Below are 23,401 nucleotides of genomic sequence, written 5' to 3'. Positions count from 1 at the left end.
TAATTGAACTTAAGTTCCAAATTCCTCAAATGAGGAAATAAATTCATCAATGCTAGGGGGAAAGGACACCCTCTCCAAAAAGTCTTCCTACGCGGAGATGATAAAATTTTGCAGCACTGCTTAGGGTGATTTTGAATCTAGGGGGAAAGGACAACTCATCCATAAAGACTTCCTACGAGCCCATAAGCATCTGCAGCCCCTTTGTGCTTAAATTGTTAATCTAATTTAATTTTAAATAAATTCCCATCACTCTTATATGAAATGAAGAAAGGACTTTTCTCGGTTACTTTAGCATTAGGGATAGAACCTGTTCCTCATAATATCTGTCTTATACATGAGCAAGAAAAGGGTTGGACTGCACACACACACTCACTTAAGACTTGTTGTTGGGTTGAATAAGTTCACAAGGAATGCTTGAGGTCGTGATTAGTGTACATGAAACAAAACCTTAGGAGAGGCATGAGTTTTTCAATTGTGTTGCCATATTTAATATTTCTTATTGCTACTATGTCTATTGCCTTTTGCTTGAGGATAAGCAAAGATTCAAGTGTGAGGGAGTTTAATTACTTTTTTAGATTTAGATTTAGTTTTATTTTATTTTAATTTTATTTCCTTTTTAAATCTTTTACTTTAAATTACATTTTATTTTATTTCAGGAACGAATATATGATGGAAGGTGTCTTGGAGCAAAAGAAAGAGGTCTGGAGCAAATACAGTGCAAAAATACGAAGATACGGAGACAAAAATATGTCTCCCACAAGTCAGAAGCTTGGCACGGCCCGTGCCACCCTCCAGAGTCTCTTTTGCTGCTTTTTCACCCAAGTTACTCTGTTGTAGTTTTACTGATTAGCCCTTATAGTTGCTTAGATTTTAAGTCAATTGTAAAGCTATAAATAGAGTAGCTCTCCATCATAAACATTCATCTTTTCTTGGAATTCAATAAGTGACAATTGTCTTTCTAATAAAAGTTCATCTTTTTATTTACCTTCATGTTATTTACTTTATGCTTTCTCTCTTCTTCCCCATGTCTACGATGAACATGAGTGAGTAGACTTCTTCTTGTCTTGGGATTATTGGATAAGTCTAATGACATAATCCTAATCGAACCAAGCTTTAACCCTAATTTCATGTAACCGTAATTTCTAATTTAGATTCACCGTTTTAGCATGAATTAACCATTATCTATCTGTAGAAGCGAAAGTGGAGGGTTTGATAATTGTTAATCCATCATCCCAAATATCAATTATTGAGACATGTGTAGTTTCAATCCTTATAAGCTTCTTATAAGCTTCAATCCTTATAAGCTTCTTCTAGTAATTGCAAAGGCAGCGAAATAGTCTTTGCAATTATTGAGACATGTGTAGTTTCAATCCTTATAAGCTTCTTCTAGTAATCAAGTCAGCGAAATAGGCTTGGTTACTAGGGGTAAACTTTCACCGGACTTTTACCGAAAAGGTGAGGGGCTAAAGGGAAACCGGTCTTTAGAAATTAAGGTGTAAACCATGAAATTAGAAGTTAAAGTCTTGGCTAGAGAAGGGTTTGTTATTATGACGAACCAATGATCCCAAGGCTCCTTTTTAGTATTGTTATTTAATTTCAACCAACTGAACCCCCTCTTTTTAATCTCTTTTCTCCTCTAATCATTCTTTTAAAGTTAATTAGATTGAACAACTCCCTAGCGGAACAATACTCTTTTACTACTATTACTTCGATAGACCGTGCACTTACGGTTTGGCTCTATCAATGGATTATCTTCCATCATATCCACACTTTCATCTTCATCGATCTCATCTGTTCCTCCGTCATCGTGGATTCAATCGGGTCAATTTACGAATCGGGTCAAAAATTGACCATTTTCAAAAAATGAACAAAATCCTTCAAAATCCATCAAAATCATGCGATTTTGAACGGATTTCACGATTCGTGCGATTTTGTGCGATTTTTATAGGATTTTGCCTGTTTTTGGGACTTTGCTAGGGATTTGAGTCGTTGAAACTATGCAAAGTCGTAAAAACCTGGATTTTGGGACTTAAGTCGCGTTTTTGATAACAATGGTTGATCATTCCCATAAGCAACTAAACATAATTATTAACAGGTTTAGTCAAGGCCATCTTGAAGCAGAAGAATGAAGCAAATGCAAAATGTTATCACAGCATGAAGAGATAGGAAAATACTAGGCTATCAACAATATATTTGTTAGCCAGGTTCTCTTTCTTCATAAGTTGGGTAACTTTGTTATATTCAATTCAATTTGTTTAGGAAATCTTAGGAAATGGAACTATTTTTTCTTCTTATTTTAGTTTACTAGTTCTCCAATTCTATGGTTCGTATGATTGGTAACAAAGAGATGATGCTGTTTTGGTCTCGTAGATGGGCTGGAAATTCCATTCTGCAGGACAGGATTCCTAGACTTTACTCCATTGCAGAGAACAAGCACGCAACTGTGTTCGAAATTAGAGAGCCTGTCTTCGACAGATGGATTTGGCGCCTGGAGCTGGAGGCTGCCATTGCTTGAATAGGAGAAGGATCAACTACTAGAATTAGAAGCCGTCATTACAGGGACTTTTGTGTCTGCAGAGGCAGCTGACAAATGGGGGCATAAGCTGCAGCAAAATGGGGACTGTAACACCCATACTAGACGTATCTAGAAAGTCTAGCATGTGCGTTATTTTAGTACTGGATACATTAAAAATTTACAACAATAAACTACGAATGAATATATATACAACCAAATGCGTTCGTACATAATAATACAACTCAACTTTTCTAAAGTATATTAGATGCATCCTTGAATATCCACATCGTCCTGCAGCGGTACGAACGAACACTTGTCGCATCATCCATTCGGCTACTAGCTTGCTAATCCAACCTGTTTATCTGAAACAAATAAGGATTGGGATGAGACATAATGTCTCAGTGAGTTCCGCCTAATCCTAGGCTATAGGTGACCTCAGGGGAAACCTACAGTCACTACGTGTCTAAAATACGACCTGCCGGTTGATTATACGTGTGTGGGGACATGCTTTCTTAGACAGCGGTGCTTGCTAGGGCCGTCTTAGTATTCTTAACTTGTTATAGGCTTCTCTGCTATACGTGTCATGGCGGTGAAGGGGGAACTAAAACCGCATTGCCAAGAGTACACTCTAAGCATCATCTATCATGACACGACTCTAAACCGGACGATTAGGGGTAACCTAAGATCGTCGTCGGCATACTTTTCTTTACTTGCTTCTACTCGCTTAATATGTTGTATCTACAACATATCATCTCTTATCACCTAAGTGATTCTTGCTATCTTACTACTTCTTGACGAATTACGCCAAGTCTCTACTTGTTCTTGACGATCTACGTCAAGGCTCTATGACATAACATAAACATGTATAATAGATATGCATAGTTAGCTTCATTGATTATGTTAGCGTGTGACAAACAACTTATCTGAGTTCATTTTACGGATTAGTCCCGAGTGGAGTAACCCCGGAAGCTAATCCCTTACTACCGGTGAAATGCTTAGCAAGAGCGCACCGGACTCCCTTAGTGAATGTGCGGGTCCCTTACGGCTTACCCCATTCCCCTTGGAGAACCTTTTGTACCCAACCTTGGAAGGAATACAAAAGACACGACACCTTAATGTGAAGAAGATTTCCTTCTTAGACTTGACTGGGTTTTGATGATAACAAACTCACATCACAAAAGAAGAAAAACTATGGAGGCATAAGATGAAGATTAAAGAATAAAGATAATGGAACTTAAGCTTCATTGTTATATACTTTGTAAGTATGACTTGTCTTTTGATTTATCATTCTGAACTTATGGAACAACTTAGAATGCTCAGAAAATAATTTCAAATATTTTTCTAAGTCCAATATGAAGCAATGCCTAAATATCTTATAAAAATATATTTGAGCATGGTTTAAATTATTAATAAATCAAATGACCATTGATTTGATTTTTTGAAATAATGTGCAACGACTATATTATTTTTGAGTGGCTGAATGTCTCAATTTTATATGACATTGCACAATTGATTTCTATGCATTACGTGATTTCTTAATGGCATGGTAAAATTGAGGAACGGCTAGTTTATTTTTAAAATGCATTTCAAACTATTTTTTTATGAATAGGTGCAATTTTAAATATGTGTCTATTCATTGGTAAACATTTTTCAAAAAAATAGGATTGCTTCATAAACATCTTTTCGATCTCTATAAATTCAATTGAGAATCAAAACAATTGAAACACAACAACTTTCATTATCTCAATTGACATTTTCAATATCACTTGCTTTGAAACTTTCATTCAAATTGTTTGGAAAACTTTGCCTACACTTTAACATTTATTAAAAAGTTTTCTGAGCACTAAGTCCATTTGTTAATAGTGATATTGATAAAGATATACAGTCATACATTTGTTATTCTTCAATTACTTTGTTGTAAAGTTTCTTGCCATTGTTGGTGAGAATTATTGTTTAAGATAGTGGGGGTGCTATCTTGTGATTGTTGTAAAAGGTTCTTTGATTCGGGAAGATTCAAAGTCCACCAAAAGTGTTTGGTGTTTGTGTTGTAATCAAGAGAGAGGGTTTCTTTCTTGTGTTTATGTTAGAAAGATTGTTAGGGGGTCTTGGGGTGAGATTGCTTGTAAAAAAGATTCTAACATAGTGAATTCCTTCGCGGGGTGTAAAGGGAGTGGACTGACCCTAAGGTTTAGAGGGGAACCACTATAAAATCTCTTGTGTCTTTTCTTCTTCCCTTGCTCTTTTATTTTTCCGCATTCATACCTTCATCATTATTTACCAGAAAAATAATCAACAACGCGAAACTCTTAAAAATTGACCAATATTCCTAGAAACCTAATTCACCCCCCTCTTAGGTTACAATCTGAACTTACACTTAACTTAGTGAAATGCGGCTCCCTTGCGGCTTAACCATTCCCCTTGGGGAACCCCTTGAATCCAATTTAGATAACAAGAGACATGACACTCTTTCTTTCTTAAAAGTCTTAGTTTTATGCATGAAAATTAACTTAAACATGCTAACTCTTTACCTCGGATCCCTAGACGATCCCACTAGAGGTAACTTTATGCTTGCTCAACTTACTTTGTGAATGGATATAAAATCAATTCACGTCTTGCCATACTTGTATGGCACTCTAATTTCTATACGAAGAGAATACTCTATATCACTTCGCATCTAATCAAGCATACTACTCATGCCTAGCATTCTATTCTTTACTAACTATTCTAGTTCTTGACAAGCTATGTCAAGGCTCTACTTTCATGCCCTTTCTTAATTCATCACTACCCGAGTAATATCGGCTTACTCTCTCTTGATTCACTCTTGCCATTCTTGTTAAGTTTGCCATGATCTTCTTTTCAAGAATCGTTTGATGTTATGTGCATTGCTTAGATGTTGTTTTGGGGTTATAAAGTTGTAAAACGATGAAAGAAATGCTTCGGAACGCACCACCGACCCAAGGGAGGGCCAACAGGCCAAAATTAAGTTGGCCATTCCAGAAGGCTGCGCTAATAGCGCCCCTGGAGCGTGGCTTTTCTGGGGAGCTACGCTATTAGCGTAGAATTTCGCTAATAGCGTAGTTCTTCGGGTCTGTGGTACCAAATTTCCAATTTTTGACCCAAAACTCATTCTAATTGTTCCTGCAATGCACCAAAACATCCAGCAACATACATATACATTTCTAAACTTATTTCATGGCAAACTAACAAGTAATCAACAAGAATTTATCAAAAGTACACTAAGGTTCTAAACCCCTCATAAATATAAATCTCTGCTTTCTAGCATGAATTTACACAACCAAAGGTAGGTAAACTATCTATGGAACTCACCTAATCATGTTCCTTGCATCTCTTCAAGCATCTAGCACCAAACCCTAGCTTCCTCTTCATTCTTGCTCTTTAGCCCTTTCAAACCAAACCATACCTCAATCCTTTCCCTTATGTGTTTCTTGCTTGCTAAGCTGCCTTAATCCATGCTTGATCTAGTATTGATGAAGTTTGGATGGTTTGGAGAGGAGAAGGAGGGCGCATGGTAGAGAGAAGGAGGAGAGGAAAATCTTCTCTCAAACCTAGAGAGAGAAAGAGAAGTGGGAAATGAAGGAAAATGGCCCTTGTGGCCTTATATAGTCGCTCCCGACGTTTTACCACTTTGCCCTTCGCCTCAGTCGTGTTTACCTGACACTGACACATAAGCCCATGCTCGACTGATATTACTCATTAATATTTTTGTAGTACTTAATATTCTTCACCAAAATCACTTTCCATGAATCTTAGTCCTCTGATACATTTAACAGATGAAATTTCCCATTAGCTGACGAGCGGGATGTTACACTCTACCCCCCTTAAAAAAAAATTTCGTCCTCGAAATTTAGAATTCATCTACTAACCATCGCAACAAAAATCTGATTCCTTTGGTTTCTACTATACAATATCTGATCAAAACCACTCTAGGGAGGTTGAAGGATACTTTTCTCAACAAAGCATGTAATCCTTCCTCTTTCTTATTCTGCATATAATTGAATATGGTCTCTTCAATCTTACTATCTTTATAAAAATTACCGAACTGTCTTAAAACATCATGTTTGAACCACGCTCTTTCTACAAGTGGACTGACTGTCCTGAATCCATAATTTATCTACTGAGCATAACCATGCATCTAGGTAACCTTTCATTATCTAAAAACACTCAGGATTTGCCTTTAAACTGGGGTTCTACAGATATCCAGGTTTGCCCTGCAGTGTTTACTTTTATCTAACACATCCTATCATGCATACGTCTTATCACGCACACATAATCTTTCTTACCGCACATTGCGATTTATGCTTCTTACTGTTGCTACTTATCTTAATGATTCAGCAAATCTATCATCTCCTTTCGGAGTCTTAAGAAACCTTTCTATCTCTCACAGTCTCCTTGCACCCGAATCCAGGGGTAACTTGTCTAACTTGGCATGAAGAAGCAAAATCAACTACACTGATTCATCTGTCAATCTATTAGCCTGTCTGACGGTTCATATGCTCTTGAAACTTTCTAGTAAGTCCATTTGCACTTGCACTTGAACATTCTTAACTAAATTCTGTGCATCCCGCATGCTATTGATATCACACGGACACCGCCGCTTTTACATGAACCTTATTTTCCATAGTAATTGCATACTTCTCATATACCTCTCCTTGTTAGTTAATAACGATACTCGTTCTAGCATTTTGCTTCTAGAAATCTCTAAAGTTTGGTACATAGGTTCTTGGAACGAACAATTTCTTGACTAAAAGAAAATATCATTTTAAAACTGAGTCTATACTAGTACTGCAGAACCTCAGGACGAGTCTCTATATCTGAAAAAGGTTTTACGACTCTCCTTCACACTTGCCTCTAGCGAGTTGGTTCTGAAGTCTGTACGTCTTAAGTGAGCTTACTCGCTTTCGACGTATCTCATCAGTTTTAACAATGTGAAATTTCATGTGTTTAAAATAAACATCGTTCCCAAGTTCCTCACTACCAATCGTAACTTTAAAAGTTATAAAATCGTGGCTTGACACCATTCTAGAAAATACCGTTATCACCTAACAAGTATGGTATAAAATGATATGCGCTTCTCCGTGCATATCTCATGAATCGTATTCTTTTATCACATCACAATATCCTTTCTGTCTAACCAATAGCTCTTCTACGCATTCGACATCACCAAAAAAGGCAACCCGATTAATCCATCTGTGTAACTCTAGTCTTTCTCATCTTACCTGAGTGAAGATGCTTTCTTTAAACTTTTACTTTAATCATTACTGGCTGCATAAGCATCTATACTTACTTAACATAACGAGAACTCTTCGCTTTCCACATAATACTTCCCACTGAAATGGTATTTCTATCTCGAACATTTTTCACAAAGATTCTTACTACAAAATTCCATGTTCCAAGGCTACTGTTCGCAACTTAAGTAATTAACTTCCGTTGCGCTACTCTGATTCCCACCGGTTGGCTTCAACCAATACTCTGATCCGTTGAGACGAGTGAACTTTATTCTTCTTCTATCCCTACATTATTATCTGCTTGAACTCTGCTCGATACTTCTATGTTGCATGCTACTCTGCAACCTTGCTATACTCTTTGCTGGTAAGATTGAATCTCAAGGAAACTTACCTCTGGACATATCAATGTCATACTTACTCTTATTCCTGAGCAACTTAACTCAAGGAGCACATCTTTGCTATTACATAACTACTATTCCATAAATCGTTCTTACAACGTCCCATGGTAGACTCATCTTGCACTCGGACATACTTCCTTATGCATCTAACATTGTAGCTTCGTATCTCGCATACTATGTTTTGCTCAATCCTTCCTATACTTGCTCGTTAATTTTTCTTTCTAATAAAATTTCGTAAATTAGCACACGGGTCATTGACGTTGATGATTTACAACTATATATATAAAACATATACTGAATCTAGGTCCCAGTCGTTACTCTAAAATCCCAGGACGAGTTGATAACACGTATGTGTCATCAAATCTTAGTCCTAGTGAGTTTAGCCCAAACTACGCGAGTCGTAACATACCGGTACCTACAAAATTTCATTTTGAATTTCAAAAATGTCAACTTCAATCACCCATATGCGTATGTCTTTCTAAAATCATGTAAATTTTACAACGTAGCATCCTAACGAGCCTTCGCAAGTTCATCAAGCAAAACATAGATTCGAGGGGTACTCTTAACTCTGCGAAATCCAAAATCCTCGTGATTTCATATGACTTTGCACCATTTAACTTCTTGCTTCATGATTTCACATCTGTGACTTCCATTCTAGATACTGGTGCCTCTAAACTCTTGGTCCAAACTCATTCTTATTTCTTGACACATTAACTTCCAAAGTCACGTTAAACCGAATCGATTTTCGTTGATGGTTGCCCATGCCTTTTTCCCTTTTGAAAACTTTAGGATATGATATGCATTCGTCGCTTGTTGTTATAAAGGTTTTTGTCGCATAAAAGTTTGTGAAAACAACTCCCTGAGTCACTGCAAATCCTGGAGACAAACTGACAGCTTTCGGAAACCAAAAACTTTGCCCCAGATTCGTTATCGACGAGTTTCTTCAGCTTAATTTTCCAAAAAAACTCCTTTGCACAAAAATTCTTATTTCTCGAGTAACCTAATGCACATCATTCTTTCCTAGCATCATAAAATATTCTATAACATATGCATGGCACACACATCAAGCTATTTCGATACAATTCTCAGCACGTCGGAAATTAATGCTTCAGTCTTGATAACATAAAACTTTCACTGAATCTTTTTCTACTACGAGTTGCTTACTTCTCTGCGTTGTCGCTTAACGTAGCTTCCCGAACACTAGAACCTTGTTCACTTTGAACATTCAAGTCCATAACTTCAATAACATAACACTAATCCTGAGAGTCCACTAATTCCGTCAACATACGTTGACTGCTCTCTATCTTGTAGCCTTACGCTTACTTTCCGGAATACAATTCCGTTCCAACTACGTCCCTTACTGAAGCTTTAGGTCGTGCTAAGATATTTCTGTATTCTTCACTTACGGGTATACGAAGTTTCATTAACAACTTACCCAACGTCGTCAGGATGTTCCTTCTCTTCACTATCTTACATTCCCGGAGGATCCATACTTCTGCTACTTAGTTCACCGACCACCTTTTGGCACGATCAACTCTTACTAATGCTCATTCCGAGTTCTTACTTCTGAGTTCACACTTCCGGTGAATCTTCATCACATACTTAGTTCCTCCAGGGTCCTATTCAGCTCTCAGGCATCCGTTCTAATCGTTGAATGTTAAATTGAGTTGATCAGGCTCAACCAACATCAACCGCTAGAACATTTACCCGGAACCCAATGACCCAAGGCACGATCTGAATCGACCTGCTCTGATACCAAATGTAACACCCATACTAGACGTATCTAGAAAGTCTAGCATGTGCGTTATTTTAGTACTGGATACATTAAAAATTTACAACAATAAACTACGAATGAATATATATACAACCAAATGCGTTCGTACATAATAATACAACTCAACTTTTCTAAAGTATATTAGATGCATCCTTGAATATCCACATCGTCCTGCAGCGGTACGAACGAACACTTGTCGCATCATCCATTCGGCTACTAGCTTGCTAATCCAACCTGTTTATCTGAAACAAATAAGGATTGGGATGAGACATAATGTCTCAGTGAGTTCCGCCTAATCCTAGGCTATAGGTGACCTCAGGGGAAACCTACAGTCACCACGTGTCTAAAATACAACCTGCCGGTTGATTATACGTGTGTGGGGACATGCTTTCTTAGACAGCGGTGCTTGCTAGGGCCGTCTTAGTATTCTTAACTTGTTATAGGCTTCTCGGCTATACGTGTCATGGCGGTGAAGGGGGAACTAAAAGCGCATTGCCAAGAGTACACTCTAAGCATCAAGGCTCTCTTATATCTCTATCATGACACGACTCTAAACCGGACGATTAGGGGTAACCTAAGATCGTCGTCGGCATACTTTTCTTTACTTGCTTCTACTCGCTTAATATGTTGTATCTACAACATATCATCTCTTATCACCTAAGTGATTCTTGCTATCTTACTACTTCTTGACGAATTACGCCAAGTCTCTACTTGTTCTTGACGATCTACGTCAAGGCTCTATGACATAACATAAACATGTATAATAGATATGCATAGTTAGCTTCATTGATTATGTTAGCGTGTGACAAACAACTTATCTGAGTTCATTTTACGGATTAGTCCCGAGTGGAGTAACCCCGGAAGCTAATCCCTTACTACCGGTGAAATGCTTAGCAAGAGCGCACCGGACTCCCTTAGTGAATGTGCGGGTCCCTTACGGCTTACCCCATTCCCCTTGGAGAACCTTTTGTACCCAACCTTGGAAGGAATACAAAAGACACGACACCTTAACTTAGTGAAATGCGGCTCCCTTGCGGCTTAACCATTCCCCTTGGCGAACCCCTTGAATCCAATTTGGATAACAAGAGACATGACACTCTTTCTTTCTTAAAAGTCTTAGTCTTATGCATGAAAATTAACTTAAACATGCTAACTCTTTACCTCGGATCCCTAGACGATCCCACTAGAGGTAACTTTATGCTTGCTCAACTTACTTTGTGAATGGATATAAAATCAATTCACGTCTTGCCATACTTGTATGGAACTCTAATTTCTATACGAAGAGAATACTCTATATCACTTCGCATCTAATCAAGCATACTACTCATGCCTAGCATTCTATTCTTTACTAACTATTCTAGTTCTTGACAAGCTATGTCAAGGCTCTACTTTCATGCCCTTTCTTAATTCATCACTACCCGAGTAATATCGGCTTACTCTCTCTTGATTCACTCTTGCCATTCTTGTTAAGTTTGCCATGATCTTCTTTTCAAGAATCGTTTGATGTTATGTGCATTGCTTAGATGTTGTTTTGGGGTTATAAAGTTGTAAAACGATGAAAGAAATGCTTCGGAACGCACCACCGACCCAAGGGAGGGCCAACAGGCCAAAATTAAGTTGGCCATTCCAGAAGGCTGCGCTAATAGCGCCCCTGGAGCGTGGCTTTTCTGGGGAGCTACGCTATTAGCGTAGAATTTCGCTAATAGCGTAGTTCTTCGGGTCTGTGGTACCAAATTTCCAATTTTTGACCCAAAACTCATTCTAATTGTTCCTGCAATGCACCAAAACATCCAGCAACATACATATACATTTCTAAACTTATTTCATGGCAAACTAACAAGTAATCAACAAGAATTTATCAAAAGTACACTAAGGTTCTAAACCCCTCATAAAAATAAATCTCTACTTTCTAGCATGAATTTACACAACCAAAGGTAGGTAAACTATCTATGGAACTCACCTAATCATGTTCCTTGCATCTCTTCAAGCATCTAGCACCAAACCCTAGCTTCCTCTTCATTCTTGCTCTTTAGCCCTTTCAAACCAAACCATGCCTCAATCCTTTCCCTTATGTGTTTCTTGCTTGCTAAGCTGCCTTAATCCATGCTTGATCTAGTATTGATGAAGTTTGGATGGTTTGGAGAGGAGAAGGAGGGCGCATGGTAGAGAGAAGGAGGAGAGGAAAATCTTCTCTCAAACCTAGAGAGAGAAAGAGAAGTGGGAAATGAAGGAAAATGGCCCTTGTGGCCTTATATAGTCGCTCGCGACGTTTTACCACTTTGCCCTTCGCCTCAGTCGTGTTTACCTGACACTGACACATAAGCCCATGCTCGACTGATATTACTCATTAATATTTTCGTGGTACTTAATATTCTTCACCAAAATCAATTTCCATGAATCTTAGTCCTCTGATACATTTAACAGATGAAATTTCCCATTAGCTGACGAGCGGGATGTTATAGGGACTTTTGTGTCTGTTGAGATGGTTTGCGGTACACAGTTTTGGAGATGCTCGGTTCCATCAAAATGTTGGGTCTTTAGGACAAATGGACAGAATTGCGACTAAGGATGCATTCAAAGCAAGGGATATGCATATTTTGCATCGAGGCAAAAGAAAAATGTAATCACCTACACTCTAGATTCGTGTGTTACTCGTTTTAATCAACATGGTGGTTTGTTTATAGGTAGAAAATTGAAGAAAACCAGACATCTTATTTGGTTATATGTAGTTTGGTCTTTGTGGGAAATTAGGAACAATGTGATATTTGAAGGGGGTATAACAAGTATTAGTGCAGTCGTCTCAAAAATTAAGTTTTGTACCTTTACTAGGTTTGGAGTACCCTTAGTGCTACTCCCTTTAACATATTTCTTTGCTTATAACAAAAATCGTTTTAATTATATTTGACAATTATAATATATTCTTATTGAAAAAAAATACATCTTTCTTCCTTTCAAAAAAAAAAAAGGTAAATACATTTATCTCCCTTAAAAAAAAATCCATCTATCCATCTATCTGCTAATTACTCTGTGCCCACTATTGTTTTTCCTGTTTTTATTTATTTTTCTCTAAAACTTTTTTATAGAAAATTGCATTTATAAATGATTACTCTTGGATGTGATGTGAATCAAGTTTCAAATCGAAATTTGATGTAAATAGAACACAATTTTTGGTATGATCGTACTTCCAACAACCACGACAAGAAAACTGCGTTTTAGTGTCGGTAAGAAACCCACTCTAATAGAGTAAAAATGGACGTTAACACTATGTGTCAGATTAGCGTTGGAGTTGGGGGCAAGCTAAAAACTTTAAAGCTACTGGGTAGCGTCAGCTTTCCGGCTGGGAAGGATAAATTCTTTAATAAAGATATTCCAGATAAAAATAGTACAACATGAATCCAAATGTTTTATGCAGTCTCACTAATTAAGCCATGTCCATTACTCGTTTTGTTCGATAAGAGATAATCATTACTATTCGTATAGTTATGCAGTTACTTAAGCCATGACCATGTTGACTACAACCCCTCTATCAACAAGACTTTGAATATTTTGAAACTGCCCTTCAAAATCAAAGCGCGTTTACACTTAGAATTTCTTACAAATTTTATATCTTAGAAAATTTCAAGTCTTAAGAGTCCATTATGTTTTGTATTGTCTACACCTCTGATTGTATATCTAGTGTAAAACCCAAGCAATATTTTTTTATATATTAAGTTAGATTGTGGAAGTCTCTTGCTTGTGTGTGCTTGAGAAATGGAAGTCTCTTTCTTGCGTGACTGAGCATTTGGAGTATCTTGCTTGTTTGCTTGTGTAATTGTAATCTTTAGTGATTATAGTGAAAATCCCTTATAAATGCAAGGGGATTCGACTACTCTCGGCAATTATTGTGTATATCTCTAGACTACTGTAATTTTTGTGTGCTTCTAGTCCTTTACTTTACTATGGTTATATTTATTCTTGCAACTAGCTAGTATAAATTTGTTCTTAGAAAATCTTGTTTTCATAGGATTCAAAATATTATTTGGTATACTCTAAGTGCTTATTATTTAATCTTTGAAAAATAATTTTTTTATATAAGTTTTGAGAAAGAAAATTTTCAACTGTAATTTAAATCCCCCTTTCTGTGTATATTTGTCTCATTTTCAAATATTTGTGCAAAGGTCATAGAATCCACTAGAAGATGCCACCACTTGGGAGAATTAAGAGCCTCTCATGACAGTTTATTTGGCATTCGACCTTGAAACCAAACAATGCTGGATGCATGAATCAAGTCAGCTACTGTTACAAATAAGTGTTGATTTGCATCTTGAGGTAAGTTAAGAGTGATGAAAAGTGGGTCCCCACACCATGAATCATTTCAGAAGCTTATACTTTCACCAGTACCAACTAACCAGAAAGAATTGTTATCAATAGTTTCAAATTCATTTCTGATGCTGCTCCAGATTATGATGTTTCTTAGAACTCTACTTTTGAGAAGGGAAGACCATGCTTGAGATGAATTTCTGAATTCCCAATAAAGCTTGAGTTTAGATGCTTCATTCAAAGTAATCAATGATCTTATACTTTCACCAGTACCAACTAACCAGAAAGAATTGTTATCAATAGTTTCAAATTCATTTCTGATGCTGCTCCAGTACCACACCATGAATCATTTCAGAAGCTTATACTTTCACCAGTACCAACTAACCAGAAAGAATTGTTATCAATAGTTTCAAATTCATTTCTGATGCTGCTCCAGATTATGATGTTTCTTAGAACTCTACTTTTGAGAAGGGAAGACCATGCTTGAGATGAATTTCTGAATTCCCAATAAAGCTTGAGTTTAGATGCTTCATTCAAAGTAATCAATGATCTTATTCCCAAACCTCCTTGAAGAAAGGTCTACAAATTTTGTTCCATGCTACTGTTATCACCACTCCATTTCAAGTTTCTGATTCATTTTTTTACGTCTTTGTGAAGAAAAATTGGCCAAGAATAAATTGATATATTGTGAATCAACAAGCGTTGTACCACTGACTTCACTAGTTGAACTCAACCATCAATGGATAAAAAAGATGCTTTCCATGCTGATAGTTTTGATTTGATCTTGTCAGCAATGGGAGAGAGGTGTGTTATACCTTAGGTTTTCTTTTAAAAATGCGGACTTCCAAGAAGGTAAATGGTAATGAACCAATGTTAAAACAACCTAGATAAGCAATATTCATCAATCTAGCATTTGAAATAGAACCTGAGAGTAGGGATGAGGGCCAAAGCTAAGACCCGAACCATAAAGGGTACTGATGATAGTTCGTCTTAGGTTATTCTTAGCATGTTTTCAGTCATTTTCATTAGGTTTTACAAGCAGAATAGAGGAGTATTAAATAAATTGCTTACGATTTCGGGACATTTGTAATGTTTTTTTATATTTGAGTCTGTAATTCTATTCATCTGAAATATAGCAATTCTAGGATATTTTGATGTAATTTCACGAAGAAATCATGCAAATGGGCAAAACAAGACATCTGAAGTGTAACACCCACACTAAACGTATCTAGAAAGTTTAGCATGTGCGTTAAGTTTAGTACTGGATACATTAAAAATTTACAACAATAAAACTTCGAATTCGTACAATAATAATACAACTCAACTTTTCTAAAACATAGTAATTGCGTCCTTGCATATCCATATCATCCTGCAGCGGGTACGAACGAACACATGTTGAAACATCCATTCGGCTACTAGCTTGCCATCCAACCTGTTTATCTGAAACAAATAAGGATTGGGATGAGACATAATGTCTCAGTGAGTTCTACCTAAACCTAGGCTATAGGTAACCTCGAGGGAAACCTACGGTCACCACGTGTCTACAATACAACCTGCCGGTTGATTATACGTGTGTGGGGACTTGCATACTTAGACGGTCGTGCATACTAGAGCCGTCATAGTCTCATCTTAACTTGTTATAGGCTTCACTTCTACTACGTGTCATGGCGGTCAAGGGGAATCTAAAACCGCATTGCCAAGAATACGCTCTATGATCAAGGCCTAAACATAACATAATCATGACACGATTCTAAACCGGACGATTAGGGAAAACCTAAGGTTGTCATCGGCATAAATTTCTCTATACTTGCTCTTGCCTAAATATGTTGTATCTAACAACATATCATATATTGCTAACATACTAGTCTTGACGATCTACGTCGATGCTCTACTAGTTCTTGACGATCTACGTCAAGGCTCTATGACATAACATATACATGTCTAATAAATATGCATAGTCAGATTCATTAATTAGGTTAGCATTTAACAAACAAACATTATCTGAGTTCATTTTACGGTGAGCCACGGGGTGGAGTAAACCCGATCACAATCCCTTCTAACCGATGGAACCTATCTAAGGTATAACCAACGACACTCCTGCAGTGACGTGCGGGTTCCTTACGGCTAACCCCGTTTCACCTAGTGGAAACCCCTTGAGCCAACCTAGCATGGACACAAGAGACACGACCACTACATCTTGCTTACTAATTGACATGCGGGTTCCTTACGGCTAACCCCGTTCCCATCATGAGAACCCCTTGTATCCAACCTTGGAAGGAGTACAAGAGACATGTCACCTTTAACTTTAAGGTCTTGGTCTATGCATGCATGAAGATTACATCTATATATGCTATCTCTTTTACCTCGGATTCCTATATGATCCAACTAGAGGTAAACTATATGCTTGCTTAACTTTCTATGTGAAGAGATATCTAATCAATTCACGTCTTGCCATACTCGTATGGCACTCTAGCTTCTATACGAAGGGAACAATCTATTTCACTTCGTATATAATCAAGCATAAACTCATGTCTAACATTCTATTCTTACATACTATTCTAGTTCTTGACAAGCTATGTCAAGGCTCTACTTTCATTCCCTTTCTTAGTGCTTACGACCCGAATAAATAGGCTTAAACTCTCTTGTGCCTTTCTTGATGTACATGCTAAGATTACCTTGATTCTTGATTCAAGGATCATTTGATGTTATGTGCATTGCCTAGATGTTGTTTTGGGGTTACAAAGTTATAAAACGATGAAAGAAAGGATTCAGATTGCACCACCGGCCCTAAAATGGGCCAAAACAGAGAATTTCACTATTAGCTAACTTTTTCCAGGCAAGTTCTTGAAATTTAGCTATTAGCGAAAATTGAGCTAATAGCGACTTTCTTCGGGTATGTGGTGCAAATTTTGAAATTTTGAACCAAAACTCGTCCAATTCGATCCTGCAATGCACTATGAACATCCAGCAACTTATATATCATTACAAAACATCTTTCATGGCAATCTTAACATGAACAAATCAAGATCAAAGGCAAGGATACATAACTCATATTTTCCTAAAATTAACATAATACATGTTTTCTTGCAAAATCAACACATAATCCCAAAGGTGGGTTCTGTCTAAGAACTCACTTGGTGTTTGTAGCATCTTCAAGTCTCAACATCATGCTTCCTCCAACCAAACCCTAACTTGGCCCTCTTGCTTTCATAGCTCAAATCATTCCAATCTTGTGGTTATCTTGCAATCAAAGGCACCATAATCCATGTTTGTTCGACAATTGCATAAAACATGGAAGCTTGAGGGAAGAAGATTGAGGAATGGGGACGCCACCTAGAGAGAAGGAGGAGAGAAATCCTTTCTCTCAAAACCTAGAGAGAGAAAGAGAAGTGGAAATGAATAATTTTGGCCCCAAAAACACTTATATACTCCCTTGCGCGAACATACGAGATTACCCTTCGTTTTAAGCGCGTTTGTCCAACACGGGTACTTAACTCGTACCTGACTTATGCCATTAATAAACATTTCCATCCAACTTTCTTTCCGCAACATTAACCCTCTGGCACGATCGACTGGTAATATTACATGAAGATTAGTGAAGACTTTGGGAAGATCAATAATGAAGATTCAAGAGACCTTAGAAGATGTTACAGAGGGAGAAATGCTTTTCCCAGGTCCCATGACATCTTATATGAAAGAAAACACCCAAAAGGATGAAGAAACAAAGATTTATGCACCCGATCGCACTTACATGTGCCCCAAGCATGAGCCATGCACCCCGAGGAAGACCTAGGCGCCCCGAGCATGACCTAGGAGCCCCAAGTATAGCCATGCGCCCAGAGCATGTCGTAGGCACCTCGAGCATTGGGTACATGCCCCGAGCATTGCTGTGTGCGAGCCAAACCTACTTTTTGTTACTTTTAAGTGGGAAAAGCCCATTTTTTGGGTCCAACTTCAGGTGGAAACTCTCCCTATAAATACCAAGCCTTTCGTTCATAATTTCTCATTCAAAACGAAGTGGTTCAAGAGGAAGGCAAGCACTAGGAGCTTCCAAAGAGGAGTTTCTCTCTCCTCACTCAAAGTTTCTCTAGGGTTGTTTTATTTCTTTTATAAGTTGTCTTTAGTTACCATGAGTAACTAAATCTTTTTTTGCTAGGGTTCTAAGATGAACCTCTATTTTGTTTGTTGGATAATTATTTAATTCAAAGATTTGATATTTAGTTTTACTGTATTGCGTAAGATTTGACTCCTTTGAAGCATAACCTTGATTTAGGCACTTAGGGAGGTGACATTACCTAATATTGATGTATATCTGTTCAATCAGGAAGTAATTAATTATAACTAGAGAAACAAACCGAAAGCGAGGGTACCCTAAAAGTAAGTACTTAGGGAGGTGACATACCTAATATTGATGAACATCTGCTAAAATCAGGTAGTAACTAGTTAGTAATTAAGGAAACATGTGACTTCACGTCTTAAATTAGACTAGTAACTCCATTCTTCCTTCACCTTGGTAAGGTAGACACTGATAGGGCTGCCCATTTGTAGAACTACCGAGAGGGAGAGTGTGCTATGTACTTCTAAGATTCATAGACGAGGGAACCTTTAGGAACATTGGGAAGTCATACCTTTTGAAATTTAGGAACGCTAATTTAACTCTACAGTTCAATTACCCTTGAGCGAATAAGACCCCCACAAACAGTCACGTGGATCAGCAGGTGCAACGCGACGGGCAGAGGGAATCGACCGACATGTCTGAGAGAGTAAGACCCCACACATAAGGATCACCGTGTGACCAACAGGTGCAACTTGACAACTAATTAGGTTTAATGTCTCAACAAACTTCTGACTTAAATAGTCTACTTAGAATACTAAACTTTATTTCCAACAAATAAATAGAGGGGATTCAAAGAATCCTAACCGCTGCTAACATTCTAAAATCAAAACAGGTAAACTTTGCTCTGCTGCTAACCGATTAAATTGCAAAACTCTAAAACCTTATATCTTTATTTATTTATTGTTCCAAAATAAGTAACACTAATTGTTTGGTTTAAACGACAAACCCTATGGATACGATACTCTACTTACACTTTATTACTTGGTAAATGATTTGGTAGACTTGTAGACTTGCCTAGTCCAACCATCAGGTAATCTGGATTGAGTGACGTAAAATAATCACCCGCTAAACTATTAGGCCAGTTTGGACAAACCCGCTAATTTCCGGTTTGAGTTGGGTTGGATGTTAGGTTACCCAAAATATAATTTTTTTTTAATATTAAACGATTAAATGATTGGTTCTCATATTTACTTTTTTTAATAAAAATTACTCAACTTTCATTTTTTTTAAAAAAAATTGTGTAACACATTTTCACTATATTTTTATGAAAAAAAAATTAATAAATGATAATATCAAATAATAAATTTCATCTTAAAATACTTGCAACAAACTAAAGTTGCATGACATAAAATTGCATTACAGTAAAATAACCAAAATGTATGACATCATAATTTGTAACTCTAGCCTGTTTTAATTTTCAATATAGATAATGTCTTGTGTCAATTTCGGAAATTAGATTTGATTTATGATTAATTTTTTTTGTGTTATCCTTCTTCCATTGAAAATAAAAATAAATATGTTAGCATTATTGGGCAAGTGCGTTTATTGGGTTTGAGTCTGGTTTTACCCGAAATCCGTTATTTTTTTTTATGGATTTTCAATTTTAAAACCGTACTCAATCAATTACCCAAGACAGTTTTTTGGATTTTTTGGGTGGATTTGACCGGGTTTTCCGGGTTGACCCAACCCATGTACACCCGTAACGTAATGTCAACTCATTCATTGAATGTGGACGAGGGAGAATTTAAATAAATTAACATTAGTAAATTTATTATTACATATAATTAATGTTTCTTTTAGAATTAGTTGAGTTTATCATAATTGAGTCATACACAAGTCATAATTTTCAATCCATATCTCTCTTCAATTAATACATGTTTCTTCTAGATAGTCTAGTCATAGCTGAGTCATAAGAGAGTCATGCTTGCTTTTAGATGTATCAACATACGACATATTTGGGTCTATAAAAAATGAGGTAAGAACCAATATTTGGTCATAGCATTAGATAGAGTAGTTCTATAACATCTTTCTCACAACAATTTTTTTTCTTTTCTCATCAAAAACTTTCATAGCTAAAACACACTATCAAAAAAAGTTTTGCTCACAACAATTTAGCTTAGATTCTGAATGGATTTGTATCCTCATCTTGTGTATGAATTAACATATAGCGGTTCATAATCATTCTAAAACCATTCACATTTATTTGAACCTATTAAATTCGTTTGAAGTTTTAAATTTCAATACTTAATTTTAATGCTGAAAGGGTGAACATGCTTGGAAGAAATCTCAGTCATTTAGATCTGTGTCTTTAGTGTTTCTTCAGCATCAATTGTGATTCAGGTATGTAGTAGGATGTAAATCTGGCACCATATATCAAAACTGATTGTTATTCGGTTAGTTTAATTTATATTTTATTTCAATATTCAATCCATAATTTGAAATCAAAAATCAAAATAAACTGTGCTTACAAATTATATTAATTTGACTTGTGAATTAGAATTGTAATATAAATTGTGAATTTCTGAATCTTGTTTTCAGTTTGTAGGTTACAATTACAAGCTAAATTATGAAGGGCCTGCTTGGTTTGGAGTTTGCAAGCACAAACGCAAATGTGCGGGATTTCCAAAGCAAAACTACCATGATTTCTATAAGCTAGCATTTGAAGTTTTTGAGTTAACGTGGTGAGTTGCCGTCGTGGATTGAAAAACGTAAAAGCAAATAGGTACAAAGTCTGTAGAGATGAACATTTTGTGGCTGTGAGAAATTAAAAGGTTAGCATTGACATATCTAATGATTTTGCCTTCTCCGTTTTATTAACATTGCATATAAATCTTTAAAGCATTTTGAATGTGTATGAAAATCATGGAACCTCTTGTGTAAAAACCCTTATTTCATGAGCTTATTCCGCAAAATATTATTATGTCATAATCATTCTTATTATGAGGATATCTCTTTCTTCCAACTTTAACTTTGACTATCAATTTCGAAGATAAATTTGTTTTGTATCCACTTTATGGAAAGAAGTTTGAGAATAAGACAAAATTATATTGGTCAAATCCATATCAAGATGATGACCCTAAATTTGACGTAGTAGGATCTGAAAGTATTAATGGGATTACTTGACTAATTAGTTACTCCCAACAAAACAATAGAGTTGTACTATGGAACGCAGCTATCGAAGTATTTAAGGCTATTCCTACCAGGCTTCCTGAGATTGTATGCTTTATAGATGTCGAAATTACTCGACATGGTTTTGATTATGATTATATTAGAGATGACTATAAGTTGACTCAACCTAATGTCCAATTGAAATGGTTATGCTGCTAGTGATAGTGACATTAATGATATACTGTTAGAAAATAGATCTTATAAACTCTTATGGGGGATATATAACCTACGAAGTAACATTATGAGAAAACTTAAGTATGGTGTCCCTCATAATTAAAGAGATAACATAGTATGTCCTAGAAGAGTTTATTTGATCTATCTTCTTACATTATATCATGAATGTAATTGTCCCTATCATTGTCACCGAGTCAATTATAGATTACTTGTTGGATCTCCTTTTAGTTTTCTCTATTGAAACCATAACCAAAACCATGTCGAGCAATTTCAACAACCATATAAGGTGCAACTCATGAAGGCTGGTAGGAATAACCTTAATAACCTCGATAGCTGGCTGCCATAATACAATTCTATTATTTGCTTGAGAGTAACTAATTAGATGAAGAATCTCATTAATACCACCATATCCCACAACATCAAATTTAGGGTCATCTTCTTGAAATAGACTTGGGCAATCTAATTTCGTCTTATTCTTAAAGTTCTAATCATAAAGAGACTACAACATAAATTTATCATTGAAATTGATACTCAAAGTTTAATTTTGGAGGAAAGATTTCTCATCATAATAAAAAAGGTTATGGCATAAGAATATTTTTCATAACAATCCATGAAATAAGTATTTCTGAACAAGAGAAACCATGAGATCCATACACATTCAAAAAGCTTCAAAGATTTGATAGATAATTTTGATAAAATGGAGAAGGCAAAAGTGATGGTGTTTAACGATACAAACATATCCAAAATTTCCAATGCAACAATGTTGTGATTTCAAGAAGCTAGCATTTGAAGCTTATACTATAACATGATGAATTGTTATAGTTTTAAAAATCCAACAAGACAGTTAGAAAAGAGAGACTAAGAAAGGAAATAGAAATGTTCCATAGACACCCTATCAATTCTTAAATCCACTTGACACCAATTGAAAAATCATTCAAGAATAAATAAAAATAATTTCATTTATTATCTAAAAACTTCTTTTATTTCGATTTATTTATTTTAATTTATTATTAATAATAGTCATGGTGTTTTACATTGACCATCACAAGGTTGTTGGAGCATCGCCACTATCCATAGTAAGACCTTTGAAACTCCATCGTCGACCATTGTAAGGTCGCCAAAGCTGCACCATATTGATTGTCGGACGTCCACCATTGACCACCACTATGAAATAGAATAGTAGGTGTTAAATGAATATAGTCATTAAACGAGCATGTCTCACACCCTATAAAATTAAAGTGTGACTAAAACAACCTGGTCCACACAAATGTTTCCTCTTCTCACCCGTGTGAAGAAAAGGATAGTGTTCAACTTAAGGGATGGCAATTGGATCCAATTTCAATCTGGGCACCGGTAAAAATACTCATAATGGTGGATAAATATCTTCATTGTTGGGTCTTGACATAGGTAATTATCCTCACATTTGAATGGATATGAGTGTTGGTACAAACACTCTAGTGTCCAAATCGTCCTATAACCCGCACATATATTGACTATAACTATATATTATATAAGAATGCTAAAATTAATTAATCATAAGACTTTGATATTCATTGTAACATGCACTTTTTTTTAATACTTAATATGATTTTTGCTTGGAGGCAAAAGAAGAATGTTTCGATATTGATTTATGGTGGATAGGTTTGCAGGAGCTTATATAGATTCGTGTGTTACTCATTTTAATCAAATGGTGATTTGTTTAGAGGTAAA

At 36.3% G+C, this 23,401-nt stretch overlaps 1 long non-coding RNA gene across 1 annotated transcript; it reads left to right on the top strand.

The window, feature by feature from the left end:
• The first annotated feature begins 20,319 nt into the window (after positions 1 to 20,319).
• On the top strand, positions 20,320 to 22,665 carry LOC146904276 (uncharacterized). Its single transcript, XR_015018337.1, has 2 exons — positions 20,320 to 20,689; positions 20,888 to 22,665. It is a non-coding gene; the product is annotated as an uncharacterized LOC146904276 (long non-coding RNA).
• The last annotated feature ends 736 nt before the right edge of the window (positions 22,666 to 23,401 follow it).

This window comes from Medicago sativa, chromosome 7 (genome assembly GCF_051527215.1).
Source record: "Medicago sativa cultivar Bolivia chromosome 7, Bolivia_mono, whole genome shotgun sequence".
In the NCBI taxonomy this organism is placed as follows: Eukaryota; Viridiplantae; Streptophyta; class Magnoliopsida; order Fabales; family Fabaceae; genus Medicago; species Medicago sativa.
Note: the sequence above shows the minus strand (reverse complement) of the source record. Positions and strands in the feature narration are given on the sequence as shown.